Here is a 19,645-nt window from a genome sequence, read left to right as displayed (position 1 = left end):
ATCATATACCATCTCAACCTACTGAATGGGAGAAGATATTCAATTGCAGTTAATATCTAAAATATATAAAGAATTCATACGTCATTTGTCTTTGTCTGACTTATTTCACTTAGTATGATATTGTCTAGGTTCATCCATGTTGTCGCAAATGGTTAAGATTTAATTATTTTTTGTGGCCGAATAATATTCCATTGTATATATGTACCATATCTTCTTTATCCAGTTGTCTAATGTCTAACCACTATGCTGTATATCTGAAACTAATATAAAATAATATCAAATGTCAACTCTAATTGAAAAATAATAAAATATTAAAAAAAGAAATCAATACAGCTCAACGTCAAAAAAACAAACAATCCAATTAAAAAATGGGCAGAGGACATGAATAGACATTTATCCAAAGAAGACATACAGTTGGCCAACAGACTCATGAAAAGAAGATCAATATCACTAATCATCAGAGAAATACAAATTAAAATCTCAACGAGATATCACCTCACACCTGTCGGAATGGCAATTATCAATAAATCAACAAACCACAAATTTTGTCAAGGAAGAGGAGAAAAGGGAACCCTGTGCACTGTAAGTGGGATTGTAAATTGATGCAGCTACTATGAAAATAGTTTGGAGGTTCTTCAAAAAGTAAAAGTAGAACTACCATATGACCCTACAATTCCACTGCTGAGTATTGATCTGAATAAATACAAAACACTAATTTGAAAGAAATTATGCACCCCTATGTTCATTACAACATTATTGACAACAGTAAAGCCGTGGAGGCAACCTAAGTGTCTATCAAGAGATGAATGGACAGTCTATGGCCATGCCACCCTGAATGTGCCAGATCTCGGAAGCTAAGCAGGTTTGGGCCTGGTTAGTACTTGGATGGGAGACCACCTAGGAATACCAGGTGCTGTAGCATTAAAAAAAAAGAAAATAGATAAATGGACAAAGAAGAAGTGATACATATATACAATGGAATATTACTCGACCATACAAAAGAATTATATCTTGCTATTTGTGAAACATGAATAGACCTAGAGGGTGTCATGCTAAGTGAAATAAATCAGACAGAGAAATACAAATACCATATAATTTCACTTATATGTGATATCTAAAAAAAAAAAAAGAAAAAAGAAAACAAACAAACTCATAGATATAGAAAGCAAATTGATAGTTGCCACATGGGAGAGGATTGGGCATGTTGAAAATTAGCAATTAAAAAAATAGTCACTGGTAGTAAAGACAGCATAGGGAATATAGCCAATACTATGTTAATAACTACTTATGGTGTCAAATAGGTACTAGACTTATTGGGGTGATTACTTCATAAGATATATAACTGTCTAATCACTGTTGTACACTTGAAACTAATATAATATTGTATGTCAACTGTAATGGAAAGATAAAATTTTAAAAAAAATCCCTATTAACTAAGAAGAAGTAGAGCTATTACTGATTTGACAACAATTACCAGTAATATTATCAAATTTCTCTATTTTTTATCTGGTTCTACATAAATCTTAGGATGTGACTAGTTTGCTTCTTACCCAAAGTGATAGGTTTTTAGAGAAGATAGATTTGGAAATTTAAAACATTACCCAATAGATTCACTACTTCCACAAAAAACACATATTCCATTAACTCTGAAGCCATTAACCTAATTTTTGGTTGATACCAAATTTTAATTCTAAGTATTATTGAGACTCTCTATAAACATGGTTGGATTAAGAGATTTTGGGCTGGATTAAGAGAATTCTCTTTCTTTCTAATACAAAGCTTGGATAAGGGTTTCTGTAACTAACGCTATTCATCTTCATCCCCTCACTCTCTCAGCTAACTCTGATATAATTTATGACATAATCAGATTTATTAATAATCTCAATCCTCCTTCCAGATCTAGCTCACTTTAATCTACAATTGATCAGAAGTGCAAAGAATTCAAAAGTTTTCAGATGAGAAACAAAATATGTATTTGTTTAGTGGTAAAGTCTGCTAGAGCTTCATGTATCTTATCCCAGAACTCATACATAGTCCAGATTTTATAAAAATCCACTCAATTTTGAAATTCCAAAAGACTTTGGAAGGGTCTCTTAACTAAGAGCAGAATGACCTAAAAGGAATAATAGTTTTTAAATGAGCTCTTTAAAGAAAAAAAAAAATCTTTCATATAATCATTTATTTTCTTTAATAAGAGAACGGAAGGTTAAAACGAAAAATTCCCAGATTACTGAAAGAGAAAAATATTGAGGGGAAAAAAGACTACATTAAGTCTGTGCAGTAAGTTAAGAAAATTCATTTCTTAGAATTGCAATGTACTCAGATATGCAGCTATAGATCGTGGGAAGATTAGAGAAAATGAAATCAGATGGTATAAAAAGATTGCTAACTTCAGTAATAAACAGGAATATAAATTGAGAAAAGTATAGTTTGGAAATGAGACTTGAGTTCTAATATCAGATCTACCACTTCCTAATTTTGTGACCATGAGTAATTTGCTTAATAAAATGAACTTTAGCTTTCCTAGCTGATACATGCCTAACTGCATGGCTCCTTATAATGACTGGCAATTGTACTCATTAATCTCTTTATACCATACACAGCACACAAGAGTGTCCTACCTGCTCTTTCAGAAAACAACATGAGACACTAGAAAGAGTATGGCATTGGAAAAGGTAAATGGCACTTCAGAGACATTCCATGCTCTGATCTGCTTGTGTAATCTTGGACCCAGTTGTCTCTTTTTAAAGAAGAATTAATAATATCCACTGTGCATTACACTGATATGAATTAAATAAAATTATACAGTCTCTGGCCTGTAGAATATACTCAGTAGAGGTAGATATTGTTTTCATTCCCAAGGATCTGACCAAAGGAGAAGTTCCGGTATGAGCTCTACTGCTGCTTCATTAAATCTCAAACTCATCTACCTCCCCCGACAATCATCAGTCTTCAGATACTCCAAGAATAGAAAAGCTCAGTCAGGTGGAGAGGTAGAAGGTCTTTACAGTAAGGAAAACTTAACATGACAAAACACTTTGCCAGATAGTGCCAATACATAGATCCCTGTTCATCAAAACAATTCTAGGCCTTAAGTCCCTGGAGAAAGCAGCCTATTCTCCCACTTCAGCAGCTCATGGCAGACAAATGGCTGCCGTGGACATAAGAGCAAGAGAAAAGTGTTTGTCTTCCAAGGAATACTTATAAAATAATTGGTGAGGGTATTCTAGGGTTACTTTGAATGTATAAACTGTTTATTTTTGCAGTACTAATTGGAAAGGCATGGAGAAGGGCTAATGCACTTGGGTTTAGTGTTTATTCCTTCTAAGAGGCTGAACCCAGAGTTCATGACTGTGCAGTCATCCTCTTTCTGGAACAGATATTATTCCCTAGCACATCCCTGATGACACGAGGCCATACCATCTCACCCCATTTCCTCCCTTTCAAACTCACTGGGTACAAGTAGTAACCATCATTCCTGAAGCCCATGCCTGGAAGGAATTTTGGGGAGTACTCACATGCAGGTATCCCAAAAGATTCTCTTGTATTTATTCCCACTAATTGGATGGGGGAGGGACCGACTGTTTTCAGTCAACTTTGTGTTATATCGAACTTGTCCCTGCATCTTGACTTAATGAGGAAGATTTTTTTTCTGAACAAATTAATCATAACTAATTGATAGTCATAACCATAAACATCTGTCATTTTTGTGAAGCGTAAAAATAATGTGCAATCTGTCAAATAATTAATAATAATAGTTAATAATAAATGCTTATTGAGTCCCTGGCATTGTTCTGAGTGCTTTATAAGGATTAGTTTATTGATTCTCACAAATGGTTATCCTATGTGATTAAATATTATTTCTATTTACACATAAGGTAAAAGAAGCTCAGAGAGCTTAGTTATTTAGGATGAGATCATTAAATGATGAGACTAGTAAACAGTTAAAACTGCAATTTAGAATACAGGCAAATCTGATTCAGAGCCTGCCTTCTGGACTCTGCTGTAGGAGGCCATCTTCTTATTTTGACTACAGAAATTTTTACACAGAGGAGCATTCTAGGCATACTAGAAATACTGCAAACCAACGAGGTCTAGATCTCAGCACTGGGAGGAAGGCCCCTCTCCGGGTGTGGATACTTTCTCAGATACTCTTATCTTAGCACTAGTGGTAGTCACTACTCCCTATATCTACTATTTCTGTGCCCATTATCATTCTCTACCCCTTAGTAGTCTCTTCTTACTATTACTCTAATCTCCTAGTATAGTTATTATTTATTTATATTAAACTTTCCCTGTCCAAATTGCTGGTGTTTTCTGTCTGGAGGTAGGACTGGAACTGACACATACCCTGACCTCATGTCTTATTACTTGCACCTTTGCTTATTACCCTTCTGCCACCCTTGACTCCTTGCCGTTACTCAAATATTATCTGTACATCACCACCTCAGAGCTTCTGTACTTGGTCTTCCTTCAAGCTGGAAAACTCTTCCCACAGACACGCATGTAGCTTTATCTCTTACATTCTGAGAGTCATGAAATGCATGCTACTTGTTGCTAAGCTCTTGCATAAATGTCACTATCTCAGTGATGATTTCTTGGATCCCCTAAATTGTACCATCCCTTCCTTACCTTATTTCCCCTTTTTGTTTGTTTCTCCATAGCACTTTTCATCATCTGGAATGCTGTTTGTGCTAGTCATTTTGTCATTTATTATCTACTTACTTCTTCCACTGGAATATAAGATTCCTGAGGGAGTTTTGACTGTTTTGTTCATTGCTATCTCCTCAGAGCCTAGCACAGCAGCTGACGTATAGTAAGCCCTAGCTAGTTATTTTTTGATGAATGACCATCTGTAAATTAAAAATAAATCAGTTGTACAGACAAAGCACAGATATTTTTTATACTGCTAATAGAGAAAAATTTTTCCTGAACCTATAGGTTCTCATAGAGAATATGCTTTATTACTTATTGAAAAAATATCTTTAACAATATTTCAGCAAGCCCAACAAGTAATTTCATGTGTATTCTAATAACATCTCAAAATAAATTATCGACATCATATAAGTATTACCCAGTTAATACTATTGAGAACTTCATTCTAAATTAAAAGATATAATGGCACATAAAATATATTGATTATTAATAATCTTTTGAAACTTTTAAAGTACTCTATATAAATATTCAATAAGGCATTTATATATGCATTTTGCTTTGTTTTGGTAACATGCACAATAAAATATTACACTCTCTATGTTATCTTTCATCAAAACATATTACAGTTTTCTGATTTTATTACCTAGAGTGTTATGTCTTACATTTTTGAGTCTTTCCATAGTCTTAGATCACATAATCACTTTCATTCAGAAGTGTTTCTCAAATTTCCTCTCAGGATATGAAGTAGTATAGCTTTAACTTTACCTCTTAACATAACCTTATAACATAGCGTATCAGAAATAAAAAAGATTTCTCTTTCACCTACCTCAGCCCTCCTCAACCAACATTTTTAAATCATACTAAAACATACTTTTGATGCTCAGTTTTATTTTAGACAGCTATCCTTAGCTATCTAAAGAATACATTTTAAAATCCACCCACATCTTTCAAATTGTCAACAAAAATGATTCAGATTAGTATATGCAGACTAGAATATTTCACAGAAAAATATAGAAAAGTAAATTTTCATATTCTGGGACATTGTGCAAAGGTAATTTTGTCTATAATAAGAATGGGCATATTTACTATTGTTATAAAAAGATTTTAGATTGTGGAGAAATGACCATGACCTAGAAATATGAGAAAGCTTCTTAGAGAAGATTACAGAACATTCAACATTTTTAACACCAAAACAGCTCAAGTTCAATACATCATCATTCTTTTGACTCCCAAAATAAGAATGTCTCCAAAAATCCCAGAGAGATCTCTTCTGGTTCATACAGATTCTAATATGAAAGACCAAACTGTATGCTCAATTGGAAAATAGATGAACATTTTACGAATGGATGAAGAAGTGATTAAAATAGCATTATCTTTTGATTAAAGCAGATACCATTGGCATGGGATTCTTCAAAAGTTAAACAGTGACTGATTAATTCTCCACGGAGCTTTTTCACTAAAATTATTTGCTCTTTCTATGTAGAGACACTGCCTGGACCTAATAGAAGTGTCAGCTTACTTTACATTTTCCTTCTCAAGAGATCCATTCCCTATGAGTTCAATGTCCTCTTCTATGAATGTCATTAATCATATAGTGAGATATCAAGTTTGGTATTTTTCCAAGCACGTGTGATTACAATAGTAAACTTCACCAGAAGTATGAGTCATTCCTACTGGTGTGTTAATGAAAAGTTAGACAGGAAACAAGGTGCTGATGCAGAGAAAGATGGCACATGCAGAAAGATCTAAAACCCAGTGTGAAGACCAATTTCAATGTAACACATCTCTATGAAATTCCTGAACTATATAGACACTACGTTATATCACCACACAGGCACTGTGCCATTAATCTTTTCAATGCCTTCTATACTTTCTATTCTGCCAGGCACTTGATAGTATAGGAGGAGTGTTGATTTTACATGGTAAACCTTTTTTAAAAAATTATATCTGCACCTCTTAAAAATTATTTTTTTAAAATCTGCTTAGGACACTTTCTTTAAGAGATTGTCCAATAAGCCTTATCTAGTGGCAAGTGGGTATATACCTATGTGAAGAAATGTTTGGACTTTTTATACAAAAATGTGGGGCTAGTTTTCCCTGGAAAGTGGCCAATTTAGAGGAAACTGAATTTGAAGTCAACTGGTAACATTGGAAATAAATTTCATAACAACAGGTTATATAAAACTAAGAGATATGGATATAGATTACTAGTAGATATATAGACAACAAGAATATATAGGATAAGACTATGTATAGTTAAGAGATTCTTACTCAAATTATATGAGAAGAATAACTTTAAAGCTTGAAAAAATGCTAAGTATAGAAAAATGGTCCCACCAACTATATTATCAGTGTAAGTTTAGGCAAGAGGTAGAAGGAAAAAGACTATTCCTTTCAATATCATTTTTTTTTTGATTGATTAGATTGCTGGCCACTGTAACATGAATTTTCATACATATCCTTAACAATGTAACTTAGCAGTCCCCTTCTATTAGTAGCAAAGTGTGTTTCTTCCTACTGATATGTGCAGCTGTCCAGGTGATTTGCTGTAATGAATGAGATATAAGTATATACGACACTAGAAGATACCTTAAATATAGTTTGATTAGGCTCAGTAGAAAAATATGCTCAAAGTAAACATTGCTATTCAGCCAGAGATCCAGAATAAGACACATGAAGTAGACTTGAACCTAACCTGAAGCCTGCATTGTGAAATAGAGTTGCATTTGTTTATTATAGATCTATATGCAAAAAAAAAAAAAGTATGCTTTTTGTTGTAAGCCACTTAGTTTTTCATTGTAAATAAAATACTAAACCTGGCCATGATTTTTTGGTCCTTAGCAATTTTTAAGTCCCTAAACTCACATCAACAGAAAGTAGACCATTAAAGCAGTAAGGGTGCATCCTTCCTTATGTTCCCTTCAGCTGTGGCCATAGTGGATATTTGACAAGAGCAATTCTTCCAGAGATCAGAACTGGGTGAAATAGATTAGCTAACTAAAGACCTCTTTACAATTAAAGGGCAAGGAAGCCTCACTATACTTATATAACATCAACAAATAACAACAACAACAACAACAACAACAAAATGCCCTTATTTTTTTAGCAAAGATTTGAATCATATTTTTTATATTACTTACAATTGAATGCATCTTAACATTATGAATAATTACATATATTAATATATATTTGTAAACCATATTAATTGTAATAAAGGAAAAATATAAGGTAATATGAAGACATATCTAAAGTATGTTTAAAGTATCATTGTATGATGTAGATATAGGAAGAGCAGTTCATAGATCAGTGAACCCAAATAAAAGACAGTGGGACTTGAAGATAGGAAATAATATTTGTAGAGGGGGAATAAAATAAGACCAGAAATATAGGGAGGAGCAAAAAAATGTTCTTTATTCTGAAAGCAAGAGTACGCCTGGAGTAAAATCGTGTATAAATAATTCTTTAAAGACAACCTGCTACTGCTCGTCGGGGGGTCTAAGTCTTTCTGATTGAACCCCAACTCCCCCCTCAAAAAATAATTCTTTAAAAACAAGAAAACAATCGATAATGATTCAATCAACATAATAAAATCATCATGTCTAATTTCATATGAAAAATAATATAAACGATTTTTAAATTTAAGAGAGAAGCAGCCATTTCTGCTTTGATCATTGCCATATCCTAGATGATGTAGAACAAATCTAGCAGAACAATTGGAATATGGCAGAAACTTACACTATTGACGAAATGAGTAAATGAATGCATGCACAGTGTCATTATGGTAATAATATTGAAACTGAGAATTTATGGCTAGTGGAAATTTCCTTTTGCTAGTAGTTTCTGAATCATCTTTTTTGTATAAGGTGTCCTAGAATAATTGTTCTTTGTACTAAAATTTTAATACCAACTAAAGGTATTTTTTTATGTTTTCAAATGCAAGCACTCAAAGTTTTAGACTTTTTTTAGACCTTTTAATATAAATGTCAACTCACTTTACATTTTCCTACTCAAGAGATCAATTCCCTATGAGCTCAATGTCCTCTTCTATGACATTAATCATATAGTGAAATATCAAGTTTGGTATTTTCCCAAGCACATGTGATTACAATAGTAATCACTTTTTTAAAAAGTCTTTTATTAACACTTTTATAACTCTAGACTAGAAAACTTTAAAATTAATTACATAAAATTTAATTCTCCTTCAAAACACACTCTGCAAGTGATGCAATGTAGTTGCTGGCAATCTGTTTGTATTTTGTTGCTGATGTTTATATTTTTGAGTAGCAAGGAGTGAAAGGATTTTATATTTTAGCAGTAAAAGAACAAAGGACCTAACTTGACAATATAATTGAGATCTCTTAAATCCTTAAGGTGGATAACAGCTCCAGTTAAATTTTATGAATCACCCTTTATTTCTATTTTCTCCACCATGTTGACCTCAAACACATGATGCCTCACCATGTCTCTCCACTCTCATTTCTGCCTATCAGAAGCAAATGTAAAACTATAATGGAGGGATACCTGAAAAACTCAGGCCAAAAAAGTTTCTTATTTTTTTAAAAAAAGACAAATCTTATTTAATATGAACTAATAACCAAATTTATTAATGTAGTTAAGAGGTTTAGTGTTAAATAAATAAAATCTAAAAAGTACAAAAATACTAAGAAACTATCTGAAAAATTATCAAGCTTGACAAAGAACCAAGTAGAAATTCTAGAAATTAAAAATTATCATAAAAATATTCAATAAGTGGCTGAAAAAGCAAATTAAAACAAAAATATAGAACTAATAAATTATATAATAAAAAGCAATAAAAGACAAAAAGAAGGAAAACACGAAAGAAGTTAAGAGTATATAAGAAACAGGAAAACTGGGGTGAAAATTACTAAGATATATCCTCTAGGAATACCAGGAATAAATACAAAGAGAGGGGAAGAGGAAATATTTACAAAGGTAATGGCAGTGAAATATTTATAAATAATAGAATATCTAAAAACTCAGATACAAGAAATAAAATAAACCTGAATCTTGAGCAAAAATATAAAAATAAATATACATAAAAATATGTCAAGGTAAACTGTAATTACTGGAAAATAAAAGTTATAAAAGCAGCTTAAGTGAAAAAACAATTTACTTACAAAAATAAATAAATATATTGATAGATTTCTTCACAATGAAAATGTAAGGCAACATTTAATCCAGAATTCTATATCCAGTTATACTATCATTCAAGAGGAGAAATAAAATGAAGTAAATTTTAAAAAGAAATAAACTCACTGAAAGTATATGTGTGAGTCTGTGTGCATCTGTGTCTGTGTGTGAATTTTGAAAAGAAAGTTGAACAAAATAATGTGAAGCAGAAAAGCAATGACGATGAGGTTAAAAGGTAAAAATGGAAATGAGAATAAAGACTGACTAAAATTCATTAATTGATAGAGTATCAGTCACCAATTTGGACTAGGTAAAGCAATGCGAGTGAAGAAATGGAGATAGATCAGAGTAAAGGTGTGCTAAAGATCTTTGCACATTTAAGAGGAAGGGATAGATATTAATCAACTTTAGATTTTTAAGTGCACTATGCATGATAAAATTTAAAGATAATGGCTAAGCAAATAGAAATAGAATTTGCTACTTCCAATGTCACAAAGAGAATTAGGGAATAAAGGAAAACAAATAGAATAAAACAAAAATGAAAGTACTAAATGATGTGATAATAAACCCAAATATATCATTTATGAAAATAAATTAATTACACTTTCCAGAATAAAAACAAAAATATTCAGACAAGGTTTTAAGTAATCAAGATATAAATTCTGCTTCTGTTTTGGCCAGACAGAACTATCATCTTACTTATAACAGTTTAAACCTCAAGAAAAAAATCAAAAAACAGAAAACAACTATCTAAAGTCAGAATTGGAAAGGAAGCCAAAATTTAAAAGAATAGATCAGAATTGGATGGATTTACTATTTATACTTCTTAAGTATGAGGGTGGCTGTTGTCTGTACAGTATATTATAAAATTTAGAGACCTATAGAAAAACTTGCTGTGTTTCTTCCCTGAGGAACAAGAAGACAGAGTTATGAGCAACTAGTGCCACTGTAAAGTGGGGGATTTACAAAAAAGGAAAAGCCAGTTAGAGAAAACTCTAAAGTTTGTGTATTAGTTCTGCCAAGAGTCTGGCTTGCCTTTTAAATATGCATATGTAGAATATAAAGGAAGCAATTCAGCTTATGATAAAATAACTAACTGCTATTTGAGCTGGATAACAAAAGACAAATTTTATAGTTTAGGTCCACCAAGTAAATAGCTTGGTAAATAAAAAGTTTTAAACTTTTCAAGGTGTATACCATAATCCAGAGACTCCACAATATAATATTCACAATATTGAGGACACAATACAAATTTCTCAACATAAAAATCAGAAAAAAAATTTAAAGACTACAACAAAAAATCATCATATTCGTATGGAAGCACAAAAGACCTAGAATTGCCAAAGCCATCCTGAGAAAAGGAAAACAAGGCTGGAGGCATCACTCTGCCCTACTTCAAATTATATTACAAAATGACAGCAATCCAAACAGCATGGTATTGACAGCAAAATGGACACACGGACCAGGGGAACAGAATCGAGAGTCCAGAGGTAAACCCATGTTTATACGGGCAAATAATTTTCGACAAAAAAGCGAAAAATATACAGTAGAGAAAAGAAAGTCTCTTCAATAAATGGTGCTGGGAAAACTGGAAAGCCACATGCAAAACAATGAAACTAGACTGTTGTCTTTCAACACATACCAAAATTAACTCCAAATGGATTAAAGACCTGAATATAAGACCTGAAACAATAAAATACATAGAAGAAAACATAGGAATGAAACTCAAGGTCCTTGGACTTGAAAAGGATTTTATGAATTTGACCTCAAAGGAAGTAAAAGCAAAAATAAATGAATGGGACTACATCAAACTAAAAAGCTTCTGCTCAGCAAAAGACACGTCAACAAGGTAAAGAGACAACCATCAGAATCGGAAAATATATTTGCAAACAACACCTCCGATAATGGTCTAATATCCAAAATATACAAAGAACTTATATGACTCAATAACAACAAAAACAAACAAACGATCCAATCAAAAAATGGGCATAGGATCTGAACAGACACTTCTTCCCAGAGGACAGATGAATGGCCAACAAAAATATGAAAAGATGCTCAACATCACTAGCTATTAAGGAAATGCAAATCAAAACCACGAATTCTATTCAAGATTTAGACTACAAATAACTTTCTAGCTACTTTAAAAGAAATGTTTTAAGAAAGATGGAGTGACTCTTTAAGAAAAATAATTTGAAAATTTATTGGGTTCTAGCAAAGGAGAATTGTTTTGGTGATACCCAAATTTCAATTTATTCAAGTGACAGAGTAATTAGGCTATTTAAGATGGAAATTTTGAGACTGATGCAGTGTCCATTGTGCCAAGAGGGCCACTGATAGATAAAGATGTGGTACGTATATGCAATGGAATATTACCCAGCCATAAGAAGAGATAAAATACAGCCATTTGTGACAACATGGATGGAACTTGAGATAATCATGCTAAGCGAAATAGCCAGACAGAAAAAGCTGAAAATCACATGATATCACTTTAGGGATATAAACCTAAAAGCAACAAATGAGCAAGACAAACAGAGACTCATGGACATGGACTATAGACTAGTGGTTACCAGTGGGTAGGGGGTGGGGAAGGAGGGGGAGGTAGATGGAATAAAGGGGGTCAAATATAGGGAGGTAGGGAGAGGGCAAAGTGGGTAAAGGAGATCAAATAAATGGTAGCTGAAGGAAACTGGACTTTGGATGGTAAACTCACAATAGAATATACAATACAGATGTTAAATTATAATGTACACTTAAAAATTATATAATTGTATTAACCAATGTTACCCCAATAAACTTAATTAAAAAAAAAAAAGATAAAAATCAGAAAAATGAGACCTACTGCAAGGGAATTATTGGAAATGAATCCCAAGAAGACACACATATTTAGGTAGACATAAGTTTAAAGCAGCTATACAAGTATGCTCTGTGAAATAAAAGAAAACATGTTTGTAATGAATTAAAAAACACAAAATCCTTGGAGAACTGCAACTAAATGAGAATTTTAGAATTTAAAAAGACAATATTCTATTCCACGTAAAGAGTTTAGAGTCAACTCTCCATTCTAACAAGTAAATAACTGAACAGACTGACCAAAAAAAAAAAAAAAAAAAAAAACTCCTCTTCCTGGATCTATTAAAAAAAAGGGCAAAACACAGGGCAAACTGTTGACCCCAAGACTATACAATCAGATAGGCAAATTCCAGGAATCACAATTTACCAGAGCAAAGACACAAGTGGAGACCATGGAGGTAAACAGTGTTGGTAAAAGAAAATCTAAACTGTAATTGACAAATTGCTCGAGGCTCTGAGTGGACAATTTAATTGTTAAAAACTCCAGGTGAACCCAGATGGGGTGGGTGGGTGGATGAGTCACACAATATTGCGATATTTACCTTCACGAGCTCAACCAGATTTTTATAGTAAATATCAAAGAAAAATTCCCTCATGATTTTGTCAGGGGCAGGAGAAAGGGAACCACTTTGAACATATCCGCACATTCTGCTCTTCTTAACAAGGCCTGTCCTCAAGGACAACTAATTAACCAAAGCCTAATCTGCTGGGATATTATCAGAGCTTAATCATTTTGAACATTGCTCTAAATGCACCAATTAAAAGAGATTGTCAGAATGGATCAAAAAACAAGACCCAACTATATGTTGTCTATAAGAACCCTACCTGAAATATAAAGAATAAAAGTAAATGGATGAAGAAATATATATCATGATAGTACTAATCAAAAGAAAGCAGGAGTATCTATATTAATTTTAGACAGAGAAGATTTCAAAGCAAGGAAATTTATCAGGGATAAAGAAAGGCATTACATTATAATAAAGGGGTCGGTTCTCCAAGAGGACATAACAATTCTTGGTTATGCGTCTAACAACAGAAAGTCAAACTGTGTGAGGGAAAAATAAGAACTGTAAAGAGTAGTAGATGAATCTACTACCATAGTTAGGGACTTTGGCACCCTTCTAATTGAAATGGACAAATTCAGCTGGAAGAAAACTAGTGAGAACATAGTTGAACTCAACAACAAAATCAATCAACTGGATATAATTGACATCTGTAGACTACTTCATGCAACAACACCAGAATACATATTCTTTTCAAGCTCACATGGAGTAGTAACCAAGATACCACATTCTAAGCCATAAAACATACCTTAACAAATTTAAAGAACTAAAACTATACTATGTCTGCTCTGAGAACAAAATATAATAAAACTAGAAATCAATATCAGAAAAATAATGGAAAAAAAGGCCAAAATACTATGATATTAAACAACACACTTCTAAAAAACATATGGGTCAAAGAAGAAATTTCTCCATTTCTCAAGAGAAATTTGAGAATACTTTTAAGTAAATAAAAGGGAAAACATAATTTATTAAAATTCACAGAATGCAAGGAAAGTACTCTTTAGAGGGAAATGTATAGTATGAATGCAATATTAGAATAAAAAAGTTTAAAATTAACTAAGTTTTCACTTTAGGAAACTAGAAAAACAAGAGCAAATTAAATTCAAAGCAGAAGAAAAGAAATAATAAAAATCAGAGCAAAAATCAGTGAAATTGAAAACAGGAAGTTAGTAGAGAAAATCAATAAAACCAAAAGCTGATTCTTAGAGAAGATTAATAAAATTAGTAAGTCTCTAGCCAGGCTAACTAAGAAAAAAGAGCAAAGACACAATATCAGAAAAGAAAGAGAAGACATCACTACAAATTTTAGGGGCTTTAGAAGGACAATGAAGAAATATTATGAATAATTCTATAGCCACAAATATGAAACATATTTCTTAAAAATACAATCTGCCAAAACTCACACAAGCTTGATAACCTGAATAGGTCTATCTATTAAAGAAAACTAATCAATAATTAATAACCTTTCAAAATAGGAAGCGCCAGGCCAGGTGAGTTCTCAAGCAAATTCTACCAAATATTTAAGAAAAAAATTGCATCAATTATCTACAATCTCTTTCAAAGAATAGAAGCAGAGAGAATACTTCCTAACTCATTCTTTGAGGCCAACATTATCCTCATATCAAAATCAAGGGCATTGCAAGAAAAGAACAGATCATTATCTCTCATGAACATAAATGCAAAAATTCTGACAAAACATTATCAAATTGAACCCAACAATGTATAAAAGAATTACATACCATGACTAAGCGGAATTTATGAAAGGTATGCAAGGTTGGTAAAACATTTGAAAATCAATTAATGTAATCAATTACTGTAATTTTATCAGATCAGTAGTATAAAAATAAAAATTGTATGATCATATCAGTAAATGCGGAAAAAGCATGTGACACAATCCATCACTTATGCACAATAAAAACTCTCAGTATTAGGAATACAGGGAAATTTCCTCAACTTGATAATGAATATCTATTTTTAAAAATCTATAGCTAGCATCATACTAAATGATGAGAAAGTCAAAGTTTTCCCAGTAAGATCAGCCATAAGGAAGGGTACCCCTCTCATCACTTCTTTGCGACTTTATACTGGAGTTCTAGCGAATGTAGTAAGACAAGAAATGGAAAAGGTGTACAGATTGGAAAGGAATAAATGCTGTCTTTGTTCACAGATGACATAATCATGTATGAAGAAAATCTTAAAAAATAGACAAGAAAATTCCTGGAACAAATAAACAATTATAGCAAGGTTGCAGGATACAAGGTTTATATACACAAGTCACTTTATAAAAGCAATGAACAAGTGGAATTTTAAATTAAAAACAAAATACCATCATATTAACTTCCCCAAAATGAAATACTTAGGTGTAAATCTAACAAAATATGTTCAAAGGTTTAGATGAGAAAAACTTCGCACTCTGAGAAATGAAATCAAAGAAGAACTAAATAAAGGGAGAGATATTCCATGTTCATGGGTAGGAAGATATAATATTGTCAAGAAAATGATTCTTCCCAATTTGATCTACAGATTCAATGTAATCCAAATCAAAATATCAGCAAGTTATTTAGTGGATGCCATAAATCTGATTCTAGAATTTATATGGAGAAGCAAAAGAACCAAAATAGTCAACACATTACTAGCAAATAGCAAAGTTGGGAGAGGGAAACTACCCAATTTTAAGACTTACTATAAAGCTACATTAATCAAGACAAAGTTCTACTAGCAAAACAAAGAGATCAATGGAATTGAATAGAGGAGAGCCCAGAAATAGACCTACATAAATATAATCAACTGATCTTTGACAAAGGAGCAAAAGTAATACAGTGGAGGAAAGATAATCATTCAACAAATGTTACCGGGACAACTGTACATCCACATAAAAAAAAACAAAGAAAGAATTTAGACACAGATCTTAAACCTTTTGCAAAATTTAACTCAAAGTGGATCACAAACATAAATGTAAAATGCAAACCATAAACTCTTAGAGATAATATAGAAGCAAACCTACATGACATTGGGTATGGTAATTATTTTTAGATACACCAACAAAACATGATCCATGAAAGAAATAATGGATTAGCTGGATTTTATTAAGAGTAAAAATTTCTGCTCTGCAAAAGACAATGTCAAGAGAATGAGAAAGCAAGCCAAATAATCCATATTAAAAAAATAAGATATCGCTACACACGTATTAGAATGGCCAAAATTCAGAACCCCAAATGCTCATGAAGATGCAGAACACAGTCATTTATTGCTGGTGAGAATGCAAAATGATATAGGTATTTAGAAAGGCAGTTTGGCAGTTTCCTATAAGACCAGACATACAATCCAGCAATTGTACTCTTTGATATTGACTCTAAGGAGTTGAAAATTTATGTCCATACAAAAAGCTGTACATGATGTTTATTGCATCTTTATTCATAATGGCCAAAACCTGGAAGCTATCAAGATGTCCTTCAGTTGGTGAACGAATAAACTGTGGTACATCCAAACCACAGAATATTATTCTGTGCTAAAAATAAATAAGCTATCAAGCCATAAAAAAAAACCATGGAAAACCTTATATGCATTACCAAATAAAAGAAGTCAACCTGAAAAGGCTACGTATTGTATGATTCTAACTATATGACATTCTGGAAAAAGCAAAACTATGGAGACAATAAAAAGATTAGTGGTTAGGGAATGAGGGAGTGAGGGATGAATAGGTGGAGCATAGGGAATTTTTAGGATAGTGAAAATATTATACCATACTCCGTATTATATCATATTGGTGGATACATGTCATTACACATTTATCCAAAACCATATACAATGTATAACCTCAAGAGTGAACCATAATGTAAACTGTGGATTTTGGGTGATTATAATGTGTCAATGTTGGTTCATCAATGGTAACAAATCTACCACTCTGGTGGGTGATATGGATAATTGGGAGGCTATGCTTGTGTGGGGGCAGAGAGTATATGGTGCCTTCCTCTCGATTATACAATAAACTTAAAACTGCTCTAACAATGTCTTAAGAAGAAAAGTAAAAATAATAATAATAATAATAATACAATATCCAAAATGAGCAATTTTACTCAGTGGTCTTAACCAAATCATGGAGATAACAGAGGATCATTAGGATAATTCAATATCAATTATTTAATCTGAAGAGTAGAGATAAAAGTGATAAGGAAAAGAAGACTCAGAGATATGTGGGACAATATTAAAAGTCTGAATATTGGTATAACTTTTATGGAAGACAGTATGGCATTTCCTTAAAAAATTAAAAATATAACTACTATATGATCCAGCAATTCTACTACTGGAAATATATATATTTGATATATATCAGAGATACCTATATACCTATGTTCACTGCAGCATTATTCAGAGTATCTAAGATATGGGAGTAAATTAAATGTCTGTGAACAGATAAATGGATTAAAAAAGTGAATATACATACATATAATAGAACATCATTCAGCTTTAAAAAAATAAGGAAATCTTGTCATTTGTGAAAACATAGACAAAAGTGGAGATATTGTGTAATGAAATAAGCCAGGCACAGACAGAGAAATATTATATGATCTCACTTACATGTGGAATCTAAAAAGAAAAGTAAGATAAAAAGAGTCATACTGTGATAGCCTGCTGAAATGTGAAAGGGTTAAAGGATAATTAAAACCTGAAACTGGACAAAGGAAGTCTATACCTTAGGCCTAGTTTCTGGAATCTCTAACTACATTCTGTTAATCATGAAACTTGTAACAATGAGCTCATACGCTAACTGCCAATTTTAGCCTGTGCAACCCTGCTTGCTTGCATGGCATGAAAAGTAATCAATTGTTTATAAGCTGAAAATTACTGTTTGGCCATCTCCCACGAGAATACTGGCTATTGCCCATGGGAACATAGGCAATCGCCCAGGAACATAACATTCTAACAAGCTTTCTGCTTCTGTACTCCCCGCTTGCACACCTGACCAGTGGGTTGACAGGTAGTGAATAGGAGAAAGATAGACCTTTGTGTTTAAGATAGAATGAAGAATGGGATTTAGGGTTTAAAAACCTTGTATCTTGGCATTTCGGGGCTACTCCTTTGTACAGGACAGCCTCCGGCTAATAAACAGCCTTTAAGAGCATACTTGGTTTGGTCTATTCTATACAGGCCACAACAATACTTATAATGACTGAGCAACAAAGGATAATTATCTCTCAGAGAGATCTAGATCTAGGAAAGAAATAAGATGAGGCCTAAGATTTCCCCACCTGACTTTTTTGAGAGTATCCAAGATTTAACTTAGGAATGGGAGACCCAGAAGAAGTATGGAAATATCTCTGAGTTTAAGAGACACAACTGAAAGTCCAGGGTGATCAAGATGAGTGGAGTTCCCAGAACAGTGTCAGGAGCAAGCCACACAGAGAAAAATCCAGAGACAAGCAGAGGATTCTCCTGTTCAGCAAATCACTCATCAGCACATGTGTGTGAGGAAACTACTTGAAGCAGGGGAAAGAAAAATGCATAATGATTAGAAGGAATAGTAGCAGACATGTAACAGGGATATTGCTTGTTACAACCAAATAGATGGAAAAAATTGATAATTTATGAGTCATTGAGTACAAGACTCAGAAAAGTCTTGCCTTAATAGTAGGAAATAATTAGTCTGAGACTAAACGCTGTTCTGATCCCACTAACAGGTCTACAAAGCAGGAAATAAAAGGATCAAACTGTTTATAAGTTTCTTAACAGCCTCAGGATAAAAACTAGAGATAAAAACTGAAGTTTTTCAGGTTAAAATAAGACTGAATGAGATGAACTAATCTTGAAGATACAGCTGTCCAAATGATTTACAGAAAGAAAAAAATTAACAAAAATTTTAAAAGCATCAGTGAACTCCAGACTAGCTTCAAGTGGCCTAATACATGTATTTGAAATCCCTGAAAAAGAAGAGGAAACAGAAAAAAATGTTTAAAGAAATAATTTACAAAACTTTTCCAATTTTGTTGAAAACCATAAAGCTGCAAGTCTAAAAAGCACAGTCATGCCTAAGCACAAAAAAATACGGAATACTACAACAAGACAAATAATTAAATTGATTAAAATTGGTGATGAGAAAAAGAAAATCTTAGAAGCCATCTGAGGAGGGGAAAAAAATCATTATTTAAAAAGATAACAATGATTTTTTTTTGTCTGAAACAATGAAATCAAGAGGACAATGTAGCAATATATTTTAAGTACTGAAAGAAAAAATAACTCCAAACTTAGAATACTATACTCAGTGGAAATATTTTTCAAAATGGTATACAAAAGTTAAAATAATGCATCACCATAAGACCAATCTATAAAAAATGTTACAGGAAATCTTTAAGGCAGATGAAAAATAAGTCCATGTAGATATATAGATATACCCAAAAGAATGAACACTACTCATTAGTTAAGAT

The 19,645-nt window shown here is 32.5% G+C and overlaps 1 pseudogene; it reads left to right on the top strand.

Moving 5' to 3' along the window:
• The first annotated feature begins 813 nt into the window (after positions 1 to 813).
• On the top strand, positions 814 to 922 carry LOC112482536 (annotated as a pseudogene).
• Positions 923 to 19,645: the final 18,723 nt, after the last annotated feature.

The sequence above is a fragment of the Pteropus alecto genome, unplaced genomic scaffold (genome assembly GCF_000325575.1).
Source record: "Pteropus alecto unplaced genomic scaffold, ASM32557v1 scaffold135, whole genome shotgun sequence".
Taxonomy (NCBI): domain Eukaryota; kingdom Metazoa; phylum Chordata; class Mammalia; order Chiroptera; family Pteropodidae; genus Pteropus; species Pteropus alecto.
This window is presented reverse-complemented; position numbering and strand designations above follow the sequence as displayed.